Here is a 21,548-nt window from a genome sequence, read left to right as displayed (position 1 = left end):
CGGCAACTTAGTTTCAAGGAAAAAACTAATTTTAAAGCATTCTCCATGGAAATATCATAAGTAAAATCAAATGTCAATAAATAAAAAATAAATAAATACATCAGCTTATAGAGCAATTTATGTAGTGAGGCACTGCCATGACGGCATGCTAAGGATTATCATCTCTAAGAAAACATTTGAGGGCCATCCTCAACAACAAATTAAAATGCATAAATGACACACATCTGGCATAAAAACTGCATAACGTCTTGTGCTAGCATTCTTATATCTAGATTCAAAGATGTGCTTCATTGACTTTCTACAGTATATGACAAGTACAGTACTTGGTGAAAAGCAACTAATGTAAATAAACACATATCCCTCACAGGTACACATTAGATAGAACATCTCATTAACACCCCCATAAATGAATTTGCTGCAATAATTGTATGATCCCCCTACCCATATCACTTCATAAGCCTTGTATGGCACCACACAGCATAGTGTGGCTCCCCTGCCATATATTGTATAAAGCCGCAAACTGTAAAGCAGTACAACCGTTCTGCAAATTATAAATAGACAAGATCACACTTTGCTGTATCAGAAATGATATTAATGAAGATATTCACCATGGAGTACACTGTCTTTGTAGCTATTGCATTCACAAATGCTGGACAGATGTTGATGACAGCCCCAAACCTCGGCAACACTGTAAGAATATTAAGCTGAATGCAATATCAACCATCTCACACACACACACACACACACACACACACACACACACACACACACACACACACACACACACACACACACACACACACACACACACACACACACACACATACAAAACATGATGGTAAATAAGCAATGCACACAACTATTGTAATTTGCACGTAGCACTAAATGACGTGATCATTACTTAGGTTGTGCACACAAAAAGGCAAATCACACAGCAATACAAAGCTCTTTTGCATATGATTAGTTGTACTGCATGAAAAATGTAAGTGGTTTTATGGTTGACTTGACAATATGCAGAAAATACAGAAAGTTATGTAGTTACTGAATGAGGATGCCTAATGGGGGGACATGTATGTATTTATATATAATGTGGGAAAGTGGTACAGGAAATCTGCATGATTTGTAAAAGTTGAGACTATTATGATGTGCTTTCCATTCATATCACCATATGAAAAGATGATCTTCTCCCTACATCGTTCCCATCACTGCTCCTCTAGATGTGATTATCATTGCCCAGTTTCCAGCAACATAGTCCTGGCCTGGAAAGAAACACAATAAATACAATTGCTTAAAGGAATGTGCAGTAAGCAATAACAAATTAGTGCAATTGATACAACGTTGTTGAAAAATAACAGTTGCTTATGAGTAGTTCATAGGTTCATAGGTTCATAGGTTCATACTAGGCTATCTGCCCTAGGGCATTTATAAGCCTAGCCAGAGTGTGTGTGGCTTTCACCACCCCTTAGGATGAGAATACTATACCCATTAGTTTGCTGTGCCTCTGTCCAGCAGTGACACAGAGATGATTCCCGGGGTAAGCCTACGATCTCCCATCCACTGGTCAAGATTCCTCTTTAACAGAGTCAGTGAGGGGCTCTGCCTCACATGGACTGGGATTCTGTTCCATAGTGTAGGGAGTCTCTGGGTGATGAATCTGTCCCTCCAGCACGTCCTATTTATATCCGTGTTGAGGTTTAAGTCACTTGCTCTCGTGGCTCTGGTGGATTTGGATTTTTTGAGGTGGAGCATGCCCATTAATTCCGGGTTGGACATGGCCTTGTATGTCAGGCACAGATCACCTCAGAGAAGATGGTATGCGACTGAATAGAGCTGGAGTTTCTTCAGTCGGGCAGCGTATGACATATGTTTGAGCCCCTTTATCCTTTTGGTGAGGAACTTTTGGGGTCCTTCCAACTGCTGCAGGTGTCGGGTAAGGTACATTGTGAATGGGGTGTTGTATTCAATCATTTGTCTGATAAGTGAAGAGTACAGGGGTACAATGACCTCTCCTGATCTGGATGTGAATCCCTTCATGATCAGGTGGGCAATGTAGAAGGTCTTCCTAACCACTTTGGCAATGTGAGTGTCAAAAGAGAGGTTACTGTCAACTTGGGTCCCCAGGTCCCTGATAACTTCTTCCGTGTTTAATGGATTACCACCTATGTGGTAATTAGGGGTTACCTTGTTTTTCCCAAAGGGTATGACTATACATTTTTTGGGCCATGGCTCTGGCACCAGTTATCCATTTCTATGAGACCTCTCTGGAGGATGTCTGTGTCTGATGGAGTGTCAGTTATGGTGCCCAGTTTGCAGTCATCTGCAAATTTTGTCAGCCACAATCCCCCTATGTTTGCCTGCACTTCAGAAAAATAAATGCCGAACAAGAGGGGGCCCAGGACTGAGCCCTGTGGGACACCGCTCGTGACCGGCTTAGAGTCTGACATGGCACCAGCAACTCTAACCCTGTGGGTTCTGTCCTTGAGCCAGTTTGCAACCCATCTTGTGACATATGGGTTTACATCTAAGCTGGTGAGCTTTTCTATGATACCCGAGTGGGGTATTGTGTCGAACGCTTTTGCTAGGTCAAGGTAGGCTGTCATCAGCATATATAATACCAGAGAGGGATGTATAGCCCATTACGTGTGAACATTCATTCTCATTTGTACAGGGTAATGCAATGACTTATAGTTACACTGTGATTTAAGTTGCAGGGGAAACAGTCATGATATTATTGGTGTATTTCATACAGGCAGTCATTATGTGCACCATAACTATATTAATTACTGTGTCGATACTGGCATACAGCATACTGCTTCATCACCCAAGGACTTACAACACCTGTGTTTTTTTTTTGTTGGTGTTTTGGTCTGAAATTACAGTAATTCACTGTTTTGTCGCTTGATGTTTTGTGCTGTCAATTAAATGTAGTAGTTCCCTATATGTGAGTGTGTGTGTGTGTGTGTGTGTGTGTGTGTGTGTGTGTGTGTGTGTGTGTGTGTGTGTGTGTGTGTGTGTGTGTGTGTGTATATATATATATATATATATATATATATATATATATATATATATATATATGGGTCTACTTCACTTCACCCAAATCCCATTTCACTGACATTCATTTCACTGACACCAAATCACCTAAAGTTCACAACACTGACAACTCATTTCACTGTATCTCATTTCACTGAATTGTAAGCTATAGACTTGATGTGGCAGTGTATAGAATACTGTGAGGCAAGTAAAAGGTATTTGCCCTTTTCCCCACTGTAGTGTGACCTGGAGTTAGTATATATAGTTAGGGGTGTGTGGGGGGCTCTGGTGTCCTAGTTTGGTTTTATATTGTCTGTTTTTTTGTAAGAGAATATATAAGTAGTTTTTAAGAAGTAGAAAGAGGTAGCCATTAGTTTTGTGAGTTAGTTTGTGTTTGGTTTCCCATTTAGTCATGAAATTTACCATTTTAAGCTGTTGGTGAAATGAGATTCAGTGAAATAAGTTGTCAGTGTTTTGAAGTTTAGGTGATTTGGTCTCAGTGAAATGAATGTCAGTGAAATGGGATTTCAGTATCTATATATGATCCACTTCTTAATTTTGAAATTACAAAATCCCGAAGTTCAATATATCAAACTTAGAATCCTGAGATCTTATAATCTCAAAATTAAGAAAAAAAAAAAAAAAGAAAGAAAAACACATCAAAAAATGTTTTTGCACACCCCCACCCCTCCAACTTAAATATACTAACTCCAAGATCACTCTACAGTGCAGAGAATGGTAATGTTTCCGTTCCGCACTGTATAACAAGCTGCATTACCATTCTCTGCACTGTAGAATGATATCAGAGTTTGTATATTTAATTTGCAGGGGGTGTGGGGGTGTAGGGGGAGTTTGCTCCCCTACAAAAACTTGTTTTTTATGTGTTTTTCTCTTTTTTAATTTTTTTTCTTAATTTCGAGATTACAAAATCTGGGGATTGTAAGTTTGATATATTAAGATGTGAACCTATATATATATATATATATATATATATATATATATATATATATATATATATATATTTCTTTCTCTCTCTCTCTCTATATATATATATATATATATATATATCTATATATCTATCTATATATCTATATATATATATATATATATATATATATATATATATATATAGTGGAGCATCAAGTACTGACCAAGCACAAGACCTTGGACAACAGTCTCCATGTGAATCTGACAGTGTTGGTAAGACAGCTCCACAACAGACAACTGACATCCATGATCAGTGGCAAGGCTGTCATGTCACTGAACTGTGTGTACTTGATCGTGCAACTGACCATATGGCACACCAAATCTATGTGTTTTACAATAGTCAGGAGCAAAGACAAAGTGATGTCATGGCAACACTAGCTGAACATTGAAACAGTGTGGTGTCAATTTCATGATCTATAGAGTCACTTGTCTCAGCTGTGCCTGAGCAAATTCTGCAATAGTGCCTGGGTGAATGTGTCCTGTCCCGTATGACTACTATGCCACTGTATGGTATAGTGATATCTCCTCTTATGTGTTTTACCCATGGCATTTGTTCATCCACAGCACTTATGCTGCAATTTATATATATAGCTGTTGTGGGTTGCCATGCTCAGACCACGACTGATATATCACATGACCTGTAACATGTCATTGAAAGACCCCTTGTGTGTCCCACCCTGTACATGGCACTGCCATCAGATCTGCCTTGCAATACTGTATGCCTGATGGTTCCTCATGTGACAGAGGTAGCCAAGTTTACTGTGTGACACATCAGTGTGGGCAATCTCATCTATGTTAGTGTTACCTTAGGTATGACAATGTGTGTGTGTGTGTGTGTGTGTGTGTGTGTGTGTGTGTGTGTGTGTGTGTGTGTGTGTGTGTTGTGTCATCATGAACCCATGGCAATAATGATCACTGTGCTGGCCACTACACACCTTGCATGATAGTGGTCTTTGACCTGTCTAATGTCACATGAATACTACTTTAGTATTATTTTGATCAAAGCATGCTGATGCATTGTAAAAGTCACATACATTTGTTCCCAGGTCTGATATTTCATGAGAAGCTGTCATGTTAATATAAGGCATATAGCACTATGCTGTATAAATGTTTTTATGATTAGATTGTCTGCTACAAATGTATTTCTCTATATTTGACAAGTATGCATAGAACAGCATATCTGTGCTTCCCATGTCATTTTTTTCTGTATATTATTCCAGTGAGTAAACTGCACATTAACATGACATAAATGCATTCTACAGTCTGAGAGCACATGCTTATGCAACTCACAGTGCCATTTACCCATGACACCGCATGCATACTAGATACATGTGTGATTCTGCACATGTCCTTACATGCATAATACCACGCTAGTCCTAGGTTACTTTGTTTTTCAACACTGTAATTATATCTATGCATACAACATTAACTGTTTCATTGTGTCAGTATCATTCAGTTACACTTATGCTTTAAGGGTTATGGACTCCCTGGCCACAATGCTGTGAGTATCTCTTGCCATGGTGGTACTCTGCATGGCACATGCCTAGCTGCACATTTCAGATGATTTTGCCTTGACTCAGTGTGCAACCTGCAGTATAGCATTAATTCATGCACACCATGCTAGAGATGTGTCATATGTTGTTCTACACCCTTACCTGCATGCTGTGGTCTGCTACTTTTCCCTACCCACATACCAAAGCTGACCTCTTACACACACTACACCACATACTCACCTGACAGTCCATATATGCAATGAAAATCTTGGCCATATGTGTTACAATAGCTGAACCTGTACCACACCCCTCTCTGTCTCATTCTCTGTGTCTCTCTCTGTCTCTCTTGAACAATTGTGTACTTCCCTACAGGCATCCTCATAAATTTTGGGCAGTTGTTAGCCCATGGTATGTGTATGCTGCAGCAAAACATAATTTATATACCTGCATGGGCTGTATGACGATCCCCATGTACAAGTTATAAATGGATTACTGGGGTGGTCAAGTGTAGTGCTGGTATACCATCACCTATGGGTTTATATCACTGTTTTATTTGTATATATGTGCACATTTGGCATGCTATGACTCAAAGTTCTGAGCCAGATGTTGCCATGTTGCCTGAGCCAGCATATAAAGCCGCAGCTTTTATCACCCCCTCCCAATGTTCTTTCCCCTTGCATCCCCCAAATCATCTTTTAAAGCCTATGATAGACACTCTTCAGGCATCTGGGGTTCTTGGGGTACATAACCCACACCTAGAGCTGGGAAGTCATTAGCCTGCAAACTGTTATGCTTGGATGTAATCATATTGTGCAATATGGCACACATGGTGACCATCTGTGTCCATATATCTGAATCATAATTTCAGCATGCCAAAAAATTGTGTTGAATGCATCCTCAGCAAGTATGGATGGGGTTTTGTATGGTGTCATGAGCCAAGGCTCCAGTGGATAACTACAAGTCACCTGTTTGGTGTAAATGGCTAGAACATTAGCATGGTTATTTCACACTACAGGATGGGAGCATGGATTTATTATTCAATTTCTGCAGCTTGTTGCTGTTGGATTATTTATTAGTACAGAAGGGAAATCTTTGAACTTGTTTACTATAAGCTGCTGGTATCATCTATTGGAAGAATGACTGCTTATGTTATCAGTGCCTAACAATTATATTTTTTGCTTTCTTTAAGAGTGTACAATAGTGTTCTGGTGTGCAAGTTATCTTAAGGGCAAGAAAAAGAACACTGGCACTAGAAAGGTGTCACTACTTCTCCAGGGAAACTGTGTGTGTGTGTGTGTGTGTGTGTGTGTGTGTGTGTGTGTGTGTGTGTGTGTGTGTGTGTGTGTGTGTGTGTGTGTGTGTGTGTGTGTGTGTGTGTATGTGTGTGTATCTTGGCCAAGTTTTGATTACTGTGGATAAGATAGCACTGATAACCACTGGAGTGACATCACGGTTGGTAAAGTTTTAGGAAGGCACTGATAGTAATTCTACTATACTTTTGTTCAGTGTATAACTCACTTGAGTGTGGCAGGTGTTAGTCATAACCTGAGGCAATAGTGCATATTTGTTGTATACCTTTAAGATCAGTGGTCCTTTGCATATCATTTTTTGGTCAATAATACAGATCATGAGACCATAGCAACTGCCTGCTATTTATTAATTGTTCCCAAAAGTGGGACATTTAGAGCACATATTGTGACATAGTACAATGAAAACTTTACAAAAGATATGCTGGAGTAAGTTTGGGGTTCAAGGGATGGATGATGGAAGATTTTACACTATGTAATGGGGAAGCTTGTAAATAGTACACACTGCAGCTTATAAACAGGTGCATAAGTAGGGAGCAGGGGCCATAAGTATGTTCATCCCACAGCATACCATAAAAATACACACACATAAACACACACACACACACACACACACACACACACACACACACACACACACACACACACACACACATACACTCACACACGCACGCACACACGCACACACACACACACACACACACACACACACACACACACACACACACACACACACACACACACACACACACACACACACACACTTTATCACTGTCTGACAGGCATATTAAGTATAGGTGTACATGTACTGGCATGGCCAGTTAAGGGACCCAATGTACAGGCAATTCACTACCTGGAAAAATTAAGTGGTACCATTGTCAGCCACATGTGCTCTTCTGCTATCTGCCATAGTTTGTCTTGTTGTGCTGGACCTCCACCACTGGAATCTATGAAAACAGGAACATACACACTAACAATGTCTGTCCAAACATATGCTATTTTAATCCTCTTTGGCATACATAGTTATAGTTCCACATGGGGCAGATAGATAATGACACTGCAGTGTTGGATGTGAGGGGGGAGGTGCTGCACTCAAGAGTATGTCATCCTTCAGATGAATCATTAAACTGAGGTCCCATCTACTTGAGTTGGTGGTAGCTCAGATCAATGTAAAAGATGCCATAGCACCCATCAAAAAGAGTAGGATCCTTTATTTACATACAAAAAACTCTTATTTACAACATATTTGCATATTTGTAAATATTTACAAAAGTAAAATATCTATAGATATATAAATATATTTACCGATATTCATAATTCTCCTTACAGTCATACTAAATTTTCATTCCTATTAGACCCCCACTACATTTTCCATAACCACCATCTGATTTTGCTTAATAAAATGAAGAAAAAGACACTGCTGCTATCCAAAGGTCCAGCTCGATAAGCAACGAGCAAAAAATACCTTCTGAAGAAACAAAACAAGTAAGGGCCAACACGAAAAATGAAAAAGTTTTATTACATGTATAAAAGATGAGCGCTTTCACGTACTGCCAAGGTACGCTTCATCAGATCTCAAAATATTCCCAGAACCTCACTCTTTATATAAGACAACCAATTTAAAAAAAATCCTATAATCACTTTAAACATTGTTATCTAATTAAACAATCATTCAATCAGTTAACAACCATGCTAAGAACTGGGCGTTGTTATATACCTTCATGAAATAGTCTTCTTAAAATATTCCATTAAGTTACTGAAACAAAACAATTAAGAAACTCTTTAAAATAATAATATTAAAACGATGACAAAAATAATAATCACCAAAATATATACTAGCTTAATCTTAAATATCATATGAGATATAAACCAGGTTTTATAGGTCTGTTTCGTGTATATACAAACTTACTGACAAAAATCAACTATGTAGCTGTGATAACATCAGCTGTATCCTATATATTCAGCTACTTAATTCTTTGAATACACATTAATATATATATCAGTATTACTGACTGAAAATATATTAAAAAAAATATATATGCTAAACTAACCTATATAAATAATACAATACAACTTATAAAAATACATGAGGATGTGTATATAAATATATGTTTCATATGTTTATCGTGACAATATAATATGAAAGTCTCGTAGTATATTCATGAAGTTCATAATTGCTAATAAATCAATATTTATTCACTAATAATAATAACTAATTATTGTAAAAAAAAATCTAATAATGTTTATAAACATTAAACTTAATAAATAATGGAATTTATATAGAGCTTAAGCTAATAACTTATCCCATTGACTTTCATTGCACTCATGCCCATAAAAGTTTGTTGTTTTATTTGAGTCTGCATGCTTCAAGAATAGGTTTAATGGTTATAAACTGATTGAGCCCTGGTTCCTGATGTGCTCGTAGCTTAATAAAAGCAAACGCAATGTTTTTCGGCTTTTCCCATTTAGGAGTCACCACAGCGGATCACCGGTCCACAGTTTGATTGACAGAGGTGTTTTTACAGTGTTGAGTTGCTAGCCCAACCTTCACAGAAGGCACCTAATTTTGCTTAATATTGTTGCTAAAATCCATTTGCCATTAAACTTAATTTAATTTATTCTTTCATTCCATATAACCCATAAGACATAAAAAATAACATTTTACCTATTCTTTTAACATATTATTTACATCTATTCTCATATCTATATTTAATCAAACCTATGTTTATTTTATCTACTTCTTTCATATATTCTTTACATAGTTTTCCTCATAACTTTTTTACTCTTTTATATTTCAGAAACGTGTTCAGTAGTTTCTTCTTCTTGACAATGTAACAACTTAAACATATTCTATCACTTTTCTTTTTATATGGCATTACTTCTTTTTATGGTAATTTATAGGTTCATAGGTTCATAGATTAGTACTAGGCTAACTGCCCTTGTGAGCCATTTTAAGCCTAGCCAATTATCCCCCTGTGAGATTCAAACCCTGTACCTTGTGTTTGTAAGGCAAACACCTTAACCATTAGGCCACCCTCCCAACTCTAGTCTCTGCCAAAAAATCTTGGTATTCTACTTTCTGATTATACCTTTTGCTTTGTATTTTATAGCTTTAATTTTTTTAATCTGCTAGATTTTCCCATGGTTTTACATAGTAATATTTTATCATTGCATTCTTATATCATACTTTTCTTTCTTTTTCTATATCATCATGTTTTTATTTTCCACAAAAATATTTCTGGTAACATTTATTTCTTCATTTACAGACTCCTTTTCTCTTTTACACTTTTTACCATACTTATAAATGTATCATAGACATATTTATACAATTTTACTACTAATCTCACAATTTTTTCATTTAGACACTTTAAGACATTCTACAAAGTTACTTACGTAGCATATACCACTGGGTTAATTAACTCTAAACCTCCTTCCTCTTTATTTACTTCAAAGATTATCTTTTTATTGGGTTTAATCTAGAACCCAACATAAATGAAAAAAAAATATCTGCAATAATTCCTTTTCAAATACTGTTGGCAACATACACACACTTAAGTATTTGTCCCATCAGTACTGAGTTTAGCAAATAAGTCTTTTTTCTGAATGACAATTTTTACGTTCTCTAGAAAAGACAGGTTCATGTTATTTCTTCCATTTTTTTCCATTGAATTCTACTTATATCTTTATTCCCAAATTTTATACCTAACACAAAGTTTCATTTATTGTAAAATATATAACCCCTTTCTTCACTACATCACATAAACCTTTACTTTTCACTCTGTTTTACTTTTCACTGCTGTGTTCTGTTTGCACTGTCGGGTCCCTGTTTTTTATAATAAAATCTGTCCTTGAACAATGTCAAGCTGGAACAGGAATTTGGGGCTTACTACTGCTCCTGGGTGATCACCCATGTCACAAATAGCTGGTTAGTATGTTACCCAACCCCTGCCAATCCACAAAGAGTCGTTGGTCCATAACTGCAAGAATTAAGAGACATGTAGAATGTGGTTGCGATAATATTTAAGTACCCATAATTCTTTATACATAAAACCTATTTTTATTTATTTATTTATTTATTTTATTAATTTATTTTTCATTTGTCGACTGGGTTAGTCCGACTGGATACATGTCCATTTTCAGTGGAGGTCCTGGGAGAAAAGCTCCAACCATACAAACAGATAAATTATTAAAAAGACAGGCTTAAGTTACAGTTTATGTTCAGTTATATCCTCATACATGCTGCAATCTCACAATTTCAATAGCAGTTATGAAATACCAAGAATTAGAGTACAATTTGCATAAGATAGCAGAGGAGGAGGAGTTAGTCAGGATTAGAACAAGGACATAGCCAGTGAGTTTTAAAATATTGTATGAGGCTTTTTTGAAACAAGATAGCGAGGGTTCTAGAGTAAGTTTGGCTGGGAGAGCGTTCCAAGTTTTGCCCACTGAGTTAGTAAATAAAGAATCCCCAACTAAATTGTTAGCTTTGAAAGTTCCTAACTAACTTTCTCACTTATATTATTTTCGTTCTTTATTACCCATAAATTTCAGGTCCCGTTTCAACTATCTATAACAAAAAAACCTTCATTTAACCATTCATTCAAAATCTTTAAAAATAATCTTTTTGCCAATACCTTAGATTTTTATACATTTTATACCCTATCACATCTGGTCCTGTAGCTGAATCTATATTTACTTGTCCTAATACTTTATCTACCTTATATAAAGACATCTCCTTTTCCAACTCCTTGTTCTCTTTTCCTTTTAACTTTTTACTTTCCATGTTTTTTCACTACCTTCTTTTTTCTTTAAACATGTATTGTATATATTGTACTACACTATTTAATAATCTTTTCCTGAGTTCTATATCTCCTTTACATTTTTTATTTTATTACACTACCATCTTCCTTTACTAATTTGCTTAAATAACTTAACACCTCTTTTTTCTTGTAAAAAATATCTTTGTATAATAATTCATATTTTTCTTGATTTATTTCTTGTAATTCTTTCTTTGTTAAAAAGTACTTTCTATCATATTCTAAATCTTCCAATGCATTGCTCTATATTCCTTTATATTATTCTTTCCCTACTCTTCTCATATAATATTGCTATTCTAAAAACATTTTTTTATATTTTCCCTTAAAATATCATCCACCACCCAGACCAATGTTTATAAAATGTTATCATAACGATATGATTTTTGCATAACTGTATTACTAATCGACTTCCTTCTTCATTCTATGCTTTCGCATGTATCTTATTTTTATATATTCATTGGTTTTCTTTATCTATAACTAAACCTTTTGATATTATAAAATAATCTATTTCAGTTTTATATATATATATATGGATCTAGGACTTTTGATCAATAGATCAAAAGTCCGAATCCAAAAGCACCGAACACACTTTAATGGAAGCACTTTCATCAAAAAAGTACTTTCTTTAAAGTATGTCAAACCCTCCCCCCACAAAATCTACTTGAATGCAGGGGGGCAAGCCACCCTGCACCCCCGATGTGGGCAGCTGTGCCCCCCACACCCCTACTTTAATATTCTTACTCCGAGGTCTCACTACAGTGTGGAAAAAGGAATTTTCCCTTACTGCACCGTAGTATGACCGAAACAACAAGCATACTTACGTGAAAGTGCTGCTTTGGTGAAAAGCACTTTTGCGCAAGTATGCTCACCAATTTGGGATTCGGTGAAGGATGCAGTCGAGCATCTGTAAGGATCCTATACATATATATATATATATATATATATATATATATATATATATATATATATATATATATATATATATATATATATATATATATATATATATATGTCCCTTTTGTAAGTCCATGAATTTTTGTCCCAAAGTTTTAATTTACCACATCTTATAAAATCACAAAGTCTCCTATGATTATAATATCCATATTTTTCACTAAGTAGTCTAAAATCTGATGAAATAAGAAAAATAATTTAATGTTATAATTCTATATATTTCTTCTTTCCATTTTAAATCTGCAGTGGTTAATCTTATTTTTGCAAGTTACATCTAATATCTTTAATATATTTGTATGGAATATAGCTATTCCAGAACATCTCTCATTTTGAAAATGCCAGATTATATTTCCTCCCCATAGTTCTTTTGTTTGCAATCATCTTTCTATATTCTTAATATTATTCACATCTACAGAAAGCACTCTAAAATTTTCATTTTCCCTTTTCCTTAGATTTATGGTTTCCTAACTACTAGTCTAGCTGCCTTAATGGGCCATTCTAAACCTATCTGATTTCCCTCCCAAAGGTGAGAATCAAACACTGTACCTTGGTTCTGTGAGTCAGATACTTTAACCATTATACGCACCCCAGACATTTGCTGTGTATTCTTTTTCATCCATTTCCTTTTTTTTCTTTTGTACTTGTCCCTTTAAAATTTCTCTTTATGTCTTTTACCCTTTTTGCCAATATAATTATTTTTAATCTTTTACTATTTCCATTTTATGTTTTCATCATCACTTATTTCAGAGCCTTCTTTTATGCCCTCTTTATTGTTTTATGCTCATCTAATTTTTCTTCTATTTCTACTACTTCTAAAATGTCTTTTCTTTCATTTTCTTCTTTCTTTTTCTTTTTCCTTACTCTTATTTTCATTTTTACCATCCGTAAATGTCCAGTTTTGTTACATTTATAACATTTCAGTTCACATTTTTTGCATCATGTCCCATTTCTCCACAAATATAATATTTTCTTTTATCATGGTTATTTATCAAATGTTCTTCTTTTCTGCAACAACAACAAAAAAAAAGACATGTTTTGGGTTGTCCCCAGTATTTTATGACATGCTTCTTCACCTCCAATTTATCACACTTGGTGCATGGATCATTTTTTCTCCTCCTGTTTTTAAGACAGTTCTACAATCTCATCTGCCAGTCTATAAAACCCTTTTGTCATAAACTTTAAAAGTCCAGTACTTCTTTACATAAGTTTTCAAATTTCCTTTCAAAGACTCTCTTTCTACCTCTGTTTGAAATTGTACTTGAATTTTCTTGTTTCCCTGTTAAGTGCTTTTACCACACAATGATTCCATGGATACAGACTTTCTTTTTTCATATTCTCCAAGAAAATTTTCCATTGAAAAACAGTCTTAAATATAATGTCACAAAATGTCTCTTTGTTAATAAGAATAATGCTCTTACTTCATGTGCCTTTACACCCAAAGGAGCTGTTAAATTGTCCCACACTTTATACCTGACATTTCTTTGTCTTACTTTACTTCTTCTCTCTCCATCTACCTCCCTATTTCTCCAGGCCGCCTCTGCACCTGGAATGGTATCAGGACATGCTCATGCAAAATGTGTCCCACTCCCAACAACTGTGAAGGAGGGAAGTTCTCTGATGCCCTGGCCAAATTTCCTCTAGTAATATAAATACTATCTCAGGTCTCCCATGAAAAGAAGCTACTAGCCTACTGGGACTAACCCAGCCAAAAAGGATAAATAAAATAAATAATAATAAATACTCAAGCTCTCTACCCACATGGTATACACCACCTGGGAAAAGGTGATGCAGACAAGCAGTATCAGGAAGCAATTTAGCAGGGAATGATGGGGGATGGACATATTATTGGTGGCCATAATATATCTCTTTAACAGTCTCAACCAAGGGTTACTGATATGATGATCCATGCAAACAAAAGGGTACAAGAAATCAAGACAGACAGTTCCACCACAGGGGTAAAGCTCCCGCACTGAGGCACCTTATTGAAGCTGAAGAGATTTTGATATTATTTGTTGGCCAAAGGAAGTGGCCACTCATAATTGGTGAGTGGATTGGCTGTATGAACTAGGCTTTGCACTGTCCACCCATGTCAGTTAGTGATGCATCAGGGTATTAATGTCCATTATAGAAAATGTGTATCACATTCCACAGTACTAGAAGTAAAGGAATGACCAAGGCCCACTTCATGTCTAACTCTACTATAGCTGCATGTTATTGTGCAGTACTATGCATGCCAAAGGGGGTTAAAATGTTATATGTTTGGGTAGACATTGTTGTCACATGTCTTGTTTTCATAGATTTCAGTGGTGGAGGGTCCAACACAAGAAGGCAAGCTAGGGCAGACAACAGTAAAGTTCATGTGGCTGATAATGATGACAACATATAAACAACACAAGTGATAACTCAGTGGCACTGTTTGTAATACTAAAGGGGGGAGACATCCACATCCACCTTTATAGGAGCCCCTGTAGAGGTACATTCTGAGCATACAGTCCCACAGAGGCATGATCAACATGTTCTACCTGAGAGTTTCTCATGGATTCACCTGTGTCTCTAGTGCACACAACACCTGAAATTTTCACCACCTCTGAGGTGTACATACCCACAATAGGAGACAAACATAAGAGAGATAGGTGCCACCCTAACCCAAGGACCATCCCTGATGTGGCTATGACACTTGTCATTAACCACTAGATGGACAAGTTAGTGATCCAGCCACATTCAGTTGCTACCCTCAGCACCGTGGGGATGGTAAGTGCATGCCATGAACTCTGAGATAATATGCAATGAGTACAATGTGTACATGATATGGAATAAAGGGACACAGTACAGACCATACTGGTAAGGTTGTTGGTGGCAAATGTTGCCTCCATGATTCATACCACAACTGCCTTCTGGTTTGTTTCCAGAGGCTATATCTTCTGTGGCCATGGGAAGGTCTGGTTGTATGGAAATCTGATACAGACTGACCATTTCAGGTTACTCAGACTATTGGTGACACATCACCCCTGTAACATATGGGCATATAGCCTGGCATGCCTCATTGTACGTATCATCCATGTGAGTGACAACCGTCTTTTTCCTCATCACTTGCAATGCTTAATCAGGCGGCATGAATACATTAACATGATTCTATTCTTTCTCAGTCATATGTGGGCAAACAGCTTATCACATGCTCATGTTTAATGAATACTTGATGAGCAGGGGGTACTCACCACGGTCAGTCCATGGTACACTGTATCAGGGTCAATGTTTATGGTCTTCTAATTCTACTCCTCTCTCTTTGCAATGGACCACATTTAATCCTGATACTATAAGCCAGCCAAGTGACATTGCCAATGTTCATGTTGTGGCAGCTGGAGGATGAGATCTCTGACTCTCACAACATTCCATGTTTTCTGCTATGGTGATCACTTCACATGATGCTACCTCATTTCACCAAAATTGCAGTCACCTGTCATTGTGTCCTTCCCACCTTCTGGTAGTAAGCACTGATGATTAAGGCTGTAAGCTGCTAAGACACTGCTTCCTATTGTACAGGGTTTGATTCACTCAGAGTAAATTTGCCTACAAAGTGACCTTGAGCAAGTCACTTAACTGCACATTGCTTTCAGACATTTGGGGAATTGGACTAGGCTCCTCAATGGTCTTCTGGACAGCCAGCCTTATAGCTACCTATTAAGCTGTGAACCTGTAAAAATGACAATGATTGTGTCCTGCACACCCCCTTAATATGTGCGAGAATGTGATGTCTGTATTAATGCATGCATTTGTTTTGTGTTGTGTATTCATGGCACATAGCTGTGGATCAGAGGCCAACTCTTTGTCAGTACTTCAGGGTATTGCTCCCACCTCTGCCTTAAACATGGTAGTGCTGCTGTACATTACTCATCAGAATCACCATCCTGCCTTTCCACTGCTGGTACCACTGATATGAAAGGTCCTACACGATGTTCACCAACTGATCCACCTGTGTGTGCAGTGCAATTTTTTTGAAGTATGGCACATGCACCAAAAATCATGCTGAACATTTCTGGACCATATTACAATGATTGCCTTTACTGAAATGGAGGTGCCCTTTGAACTGGTCAAACACCTGTTTCACTATATTATGCATTTCAGCATGCACTGCATTATAGGCTATTTTACTGTATCACTTTTGGGTTGCTGATTGGGGTCATCAACCAAGACTCTAGAACATATCTGGCATTGTATGCAGCACACAACAAATGACATATTATTTTCATGACACCTCTGTGCACAGATGTGTACATGTAGCCCATGTGTGTATCTATAAACTAGATGACCCTTTGAGAAATCTCAATATAGGAAACGTTGGTATAGTTCAGACATATACCGCGTATACTACATATGCAAATCTTGGGAACTACCCAAGTGGCAGACAAACACATTGTAAATAATTCCTCGGTATTTCAGATTACATTGCAGTTAAGGGAGTAGAAGCCCATCCTGTTGATTTATCACTATTCTTATGAGCCAAACAGGGTCTTGAAGGCAATGCATGTGCAATTTACAGCTCTCAGGACCTTAGCGGAACAGGCAATGTCATAAAATGCCTGCATGGTGCTGCTTCTCTTCTATGCAGTCTTGTGCAGCCAGACATGTTCCATGTTGCATATTACAAAGAAACTAGTTCATGATTAATAAGACTGCTGTCGCTGATATTCCTAATGTGCCTCCAGTTGTTCACTGAAAGATTGCTGTAGCTATGATAGTTAAAGCTACACATACCTTAGTATACATAGGAATCAGTACATCACATATCTCCCTTGATTCTACTTATGGGGAACTTGGTTTGACAAGGTTCCCTAGTCTTTCTGTCCACATGGAAAAGGTCCACAATCTGCTGCTGACTGACCTAGTGGTATGACCACTCTTGTCTGTCACTCCTCCATTGACATAGATGGTTGCAATGTGCAATGCAGCAGGCACTGACTCTGATGGCAAACATTAACACAAGCTTCAGAGCTCTGTCTGCTGCCAAGCATTGTGCTCCACATATATGCCATGATTTCATGTGTAAAAAAAATGGATGTGCACTACAACATTCTCATTTTACATTTTTATGACTCGGTCATCTATTTTGGGTGTCATCACTTGCATATACTGTCCAGTTCATTTGTATGTAGTTCCTTATTTCCATGACATTATATTCCCATTATTATGCATTAATACAGTGCTGTTTTGCTGACTGTGCAAGTTTGCTGTGTCTTAGAATCTCAATGCAATGCTACTACCCATGAGAGTTTGCACTGTGCAATGTGCTAAATATCTCAGAATCTCATTCATGTGGTCATTGGTCTAGCACACACCTAAGAGCCTATGATATGCAGGAGGGCTTTAATGGGAATCAGGAAAGTGTTAATTATGCATACCTCTGAATCGCATTATAGGCAAGCAGAGCATCTTTGACAAACTGAACAATGTATGCTGCTTAGCTTTAGAAAATGTCTGGAAATGTTGCCTGCATTGCCTTCAAAGTCATAAAAAGCTAAAGCCAGTAAGACCAAGTATGCAGGTGTTATATCTATGGATGGAATGCATATGCTGAAACTTCCTAAACCCTTACCCAGGTATTAAACAGTTTTATTATACAAAATATGATAGCCTCGTAGATTGTATGCATTGTGTATGAATGGATGTCATGTAGCTCTAACACTGTTAATGTACATCTTAGATTTGTATGAGATCTATATCTTAGTTTTATAGCAGTTTTCTTTGTTTATTAACATAAGTTTTGATAGTTTTGTGTGGCAACTCTATTATTTTGTATGCTTGCACTGTTTTGTCACAACATTATTACCTTGTGTGTGCACGTTTACACCTTCACCTGGTAAGTGTTTAAAGGGGTCTTTGCATCAGCTCACATGCTTGATTACCAAATGAATAAATGTGTAAAATTAAAAAAAATATATAGAAAAAGGAATGAACAGTTCAAGCTTGAGTATTCTTCTTAACTCATTAAGTCCATTTATAATGTTTTCCAGCTTTAATAGTTAGCATATAACTTGCAGATATTCTCTATGTTGAGAAAATAGGGGAAATGTCAGTGATAAGAGTATTTAAGCTATTGGTGCCAGACTTTAAAAAAAACAGAGGCACAAAAAAGCATTACTCAGAGAGAGGTCGATGTATTCTAGCCATAAAAAGGGACCTTATGAGCAGGATATTTACTTTCCAGACACAAGATGTCAATGGGGCAGAGCAGATCTAGCAAAATAACATGTTACTAGTGACTCTCACAAATAAGTCACTGAGAAAGTGATCCTCTGCTGAGCTACTTTGAGCTAAGCTCTGTCTCCCTCCATGTAGTTATTCAACTTAAAAGGCAGAGGCAGATCCAAGTGGTGAGGGTGACACAAGGTCATACATCTCCTCATTTCAAAGAGTCATAGTCCACTGCTTTGAATATTGAGATTTCCCCTAATACACAAGTCATTTATAAGGCCTTTTCTAAATGTATACATTCACCAATGCAATGAACTCCAAACATGTTTGTATCTGCTCACAGTGGCCATGAACAGTGTTTCATATAGCCTCATGTGATATAAATATCAATAGTGGAAGGTTGAAGCAGCAAAGAAAATAAATTACAAGTATTGTAACAACTGATGTGCAGCCATTAATATGATTTGGACAATGGATAGGTACAGAAGGTTTGTCAAACAGTCTTAAAATGGAGGAAGTAGGTCGGGAATGGGCGTGGCTTCAGCAGACATGTTGAGAGCTTGTTTGGTCTTGTGCAGTGTACTATATGGAATGGCTTGCACTTTAAATATGGTAGGGAAGCAACATGGGTACTGAGAACTGTGGTATAACTTGGATTTAAAAATAAGCCTTACAAAGCCTTGCTAAACAGCTATTTTCTGATCCACAGACAGGCCTCAGAAGTCATTGCAGGACTGTGCACAATGTTAGGCACCTAATAGTAGCAGTGCTGTGGACAGTTACTGTGTAATAACACTTGACATGTATACTTTTGATGAAATAATCAGCAAGCCCCAGAATTAATATCTGTTTAATCACACTTCTGCAGTACTTATGTTATTCAGTCTTTACAAATTATGAGCATAAAGCATTATATGCTATACAAAAGTAACTGTCCCTGTAATGATCTGTGGTTATGAGATCTAGAGATTCAGAAAAGGAAATCACTGCCTTAGCATTGACTGACTGTAGCCATTCAGGAGTGAAGAGGAGTAGACCACAATAAAGACAAGTCAAACTTGTTTGACCTTTTTGTAGAAAGTAACTCCCGCAGTGATCTAAGAATGGGAATAGGCTGGTGTATAGCCTGAGGTAAATAGCAAATTCTAATCTATCTTGTAGGGGGTAGTAGGGAATACTGTAAAGGGTCCACAGCAATAGAATAGACCTCCTGCTGTGATCAGAAGTGCCTCAGACATGATGGCCTCATGGACCTGTAGTAATTTACAAGCTCTAATTATAACAAACTTTAGATTACAAAAAGTCAGAAGACCATAGCAGGTAGCCAATCATCTTGCTTGTTTCTGTCAGTGAACATTCCATTAATAAGATGTAGGGCTGCAGGAAGCACTTCAGATGTTTGGACAGATTCTGCGCAATGTTACTTGCTGCTGAGGTGGTAACACAATGTCAAGCACATTAAAAGCAGAGAGATGCTGTGCACTGTTATAACTTTTTAAAGCTTTGTTCAGCAGCCCTTTGCTGACCAGTTAATAGCCCACTGAAGTGAAGCATTAGACACTTTAAAAGGTGGCACTGCTGAGGAGAGTTACTATATGCTGTCAAGTTTTAGAAGCAGACTTTAGTTGAACAAATCATCTGATTGCATCCATGCCATTTATTTGTTAGCACACTGGCAATATTTTTCTGAGGAGGGATGTTTAAACTGTTAACAGAAAACTGTACATGGATCAAAGAAGTGCTTGAATGAGTGGTGACCTTAGTTAACTACCTTTCTTATTTAGAATAGCAAACAGCTGCTTTAGTTCAGCTGTGGTCTAGCAGCATGAAAGTGCACTGACGTGGAACGAAAGTGCCACGGTAATGACTAAATATAAACATTTATAGCTTTACCTTTCTTCAGATAGTAACATCAGTGATAATATTGTTAACTAAAAAAATATGTGTAGCACAAAATGATAAGCATGCTCTGAATCAGCTTACAGGTGAGTGTGCATGTGTGTGTGTGTCTGTGAGTGTGTATGAAAACTTCCTGTTAGAATTTGACTTTAAGGCAGTAATACTATATCTTATGTGCAAAACTATTATATTAGACTCTGGAAACTTTTTTGTTCCCCTTTTGCTTCATTCTTTCTAGCTGCTCTAGTGTCTACATCTATCACTAGGTCTACCATCCTTTCCTACTGCCCAAGACTATCTTTATTCGAATACTATTATCAGCATGGACCCTAATGGTGCTGTGCCATTGACTGCTTCCACCAGGAGATTTTTTTCATTTATGAAGTACCCAGTGGTATCTCCCTCACCTGCATTCACATATTACATCTGAAGGTTACACCAGTCTATGGACCATGCCTCCCTGCAGGGAATACCTAGACAAATGTCTCCCCACCCAGGATGGGCACACCTATTTCTCCCTTTCAGTGCCTCAATAACCCATGCTAATCAACCCCAAGTCACTTAGTCAAGGCTTTATCCTCCTGTGCCATGGCACTAGCCTCAGAGTCTGGAATGTTATTCTCTTTAGTACTGATTGGCTCTATCATAACAAAATAGACTTGCATGAGTTAAGCAATAACCAAAACAGTGCAGTAAATTCTGAATTACTACATGTCCTAAACCAACAAAACACACATCCATGTAATTACTTTCACCATATTTTTCTGTTATAGATAATCATTCACACTCACAGATGTCCCTGTATACTTTCTTTGCTGTAAATCATTATGTTTGGCTGCTATAATGAAAGGTGAATAACTTATTGATAATATGAT

Source organism: Protopterus annectens, chromosome 2.part0, assembly GCF_019279795.1.
Source record: "Protopterus annectens isolate FY-2018-M chromosome 2.part0, PAN1.0, whole genome shotgun sequence".
In the NCBI taxonomy this organism is placed as follows: Eukaryota; Metazoa; Chordata; order Ceratodontiformes; family Protopteridae; genus Protopterus; species Protopterus annectens.
Note: the sequence above shows the minus strand (reverse complement) of the source record.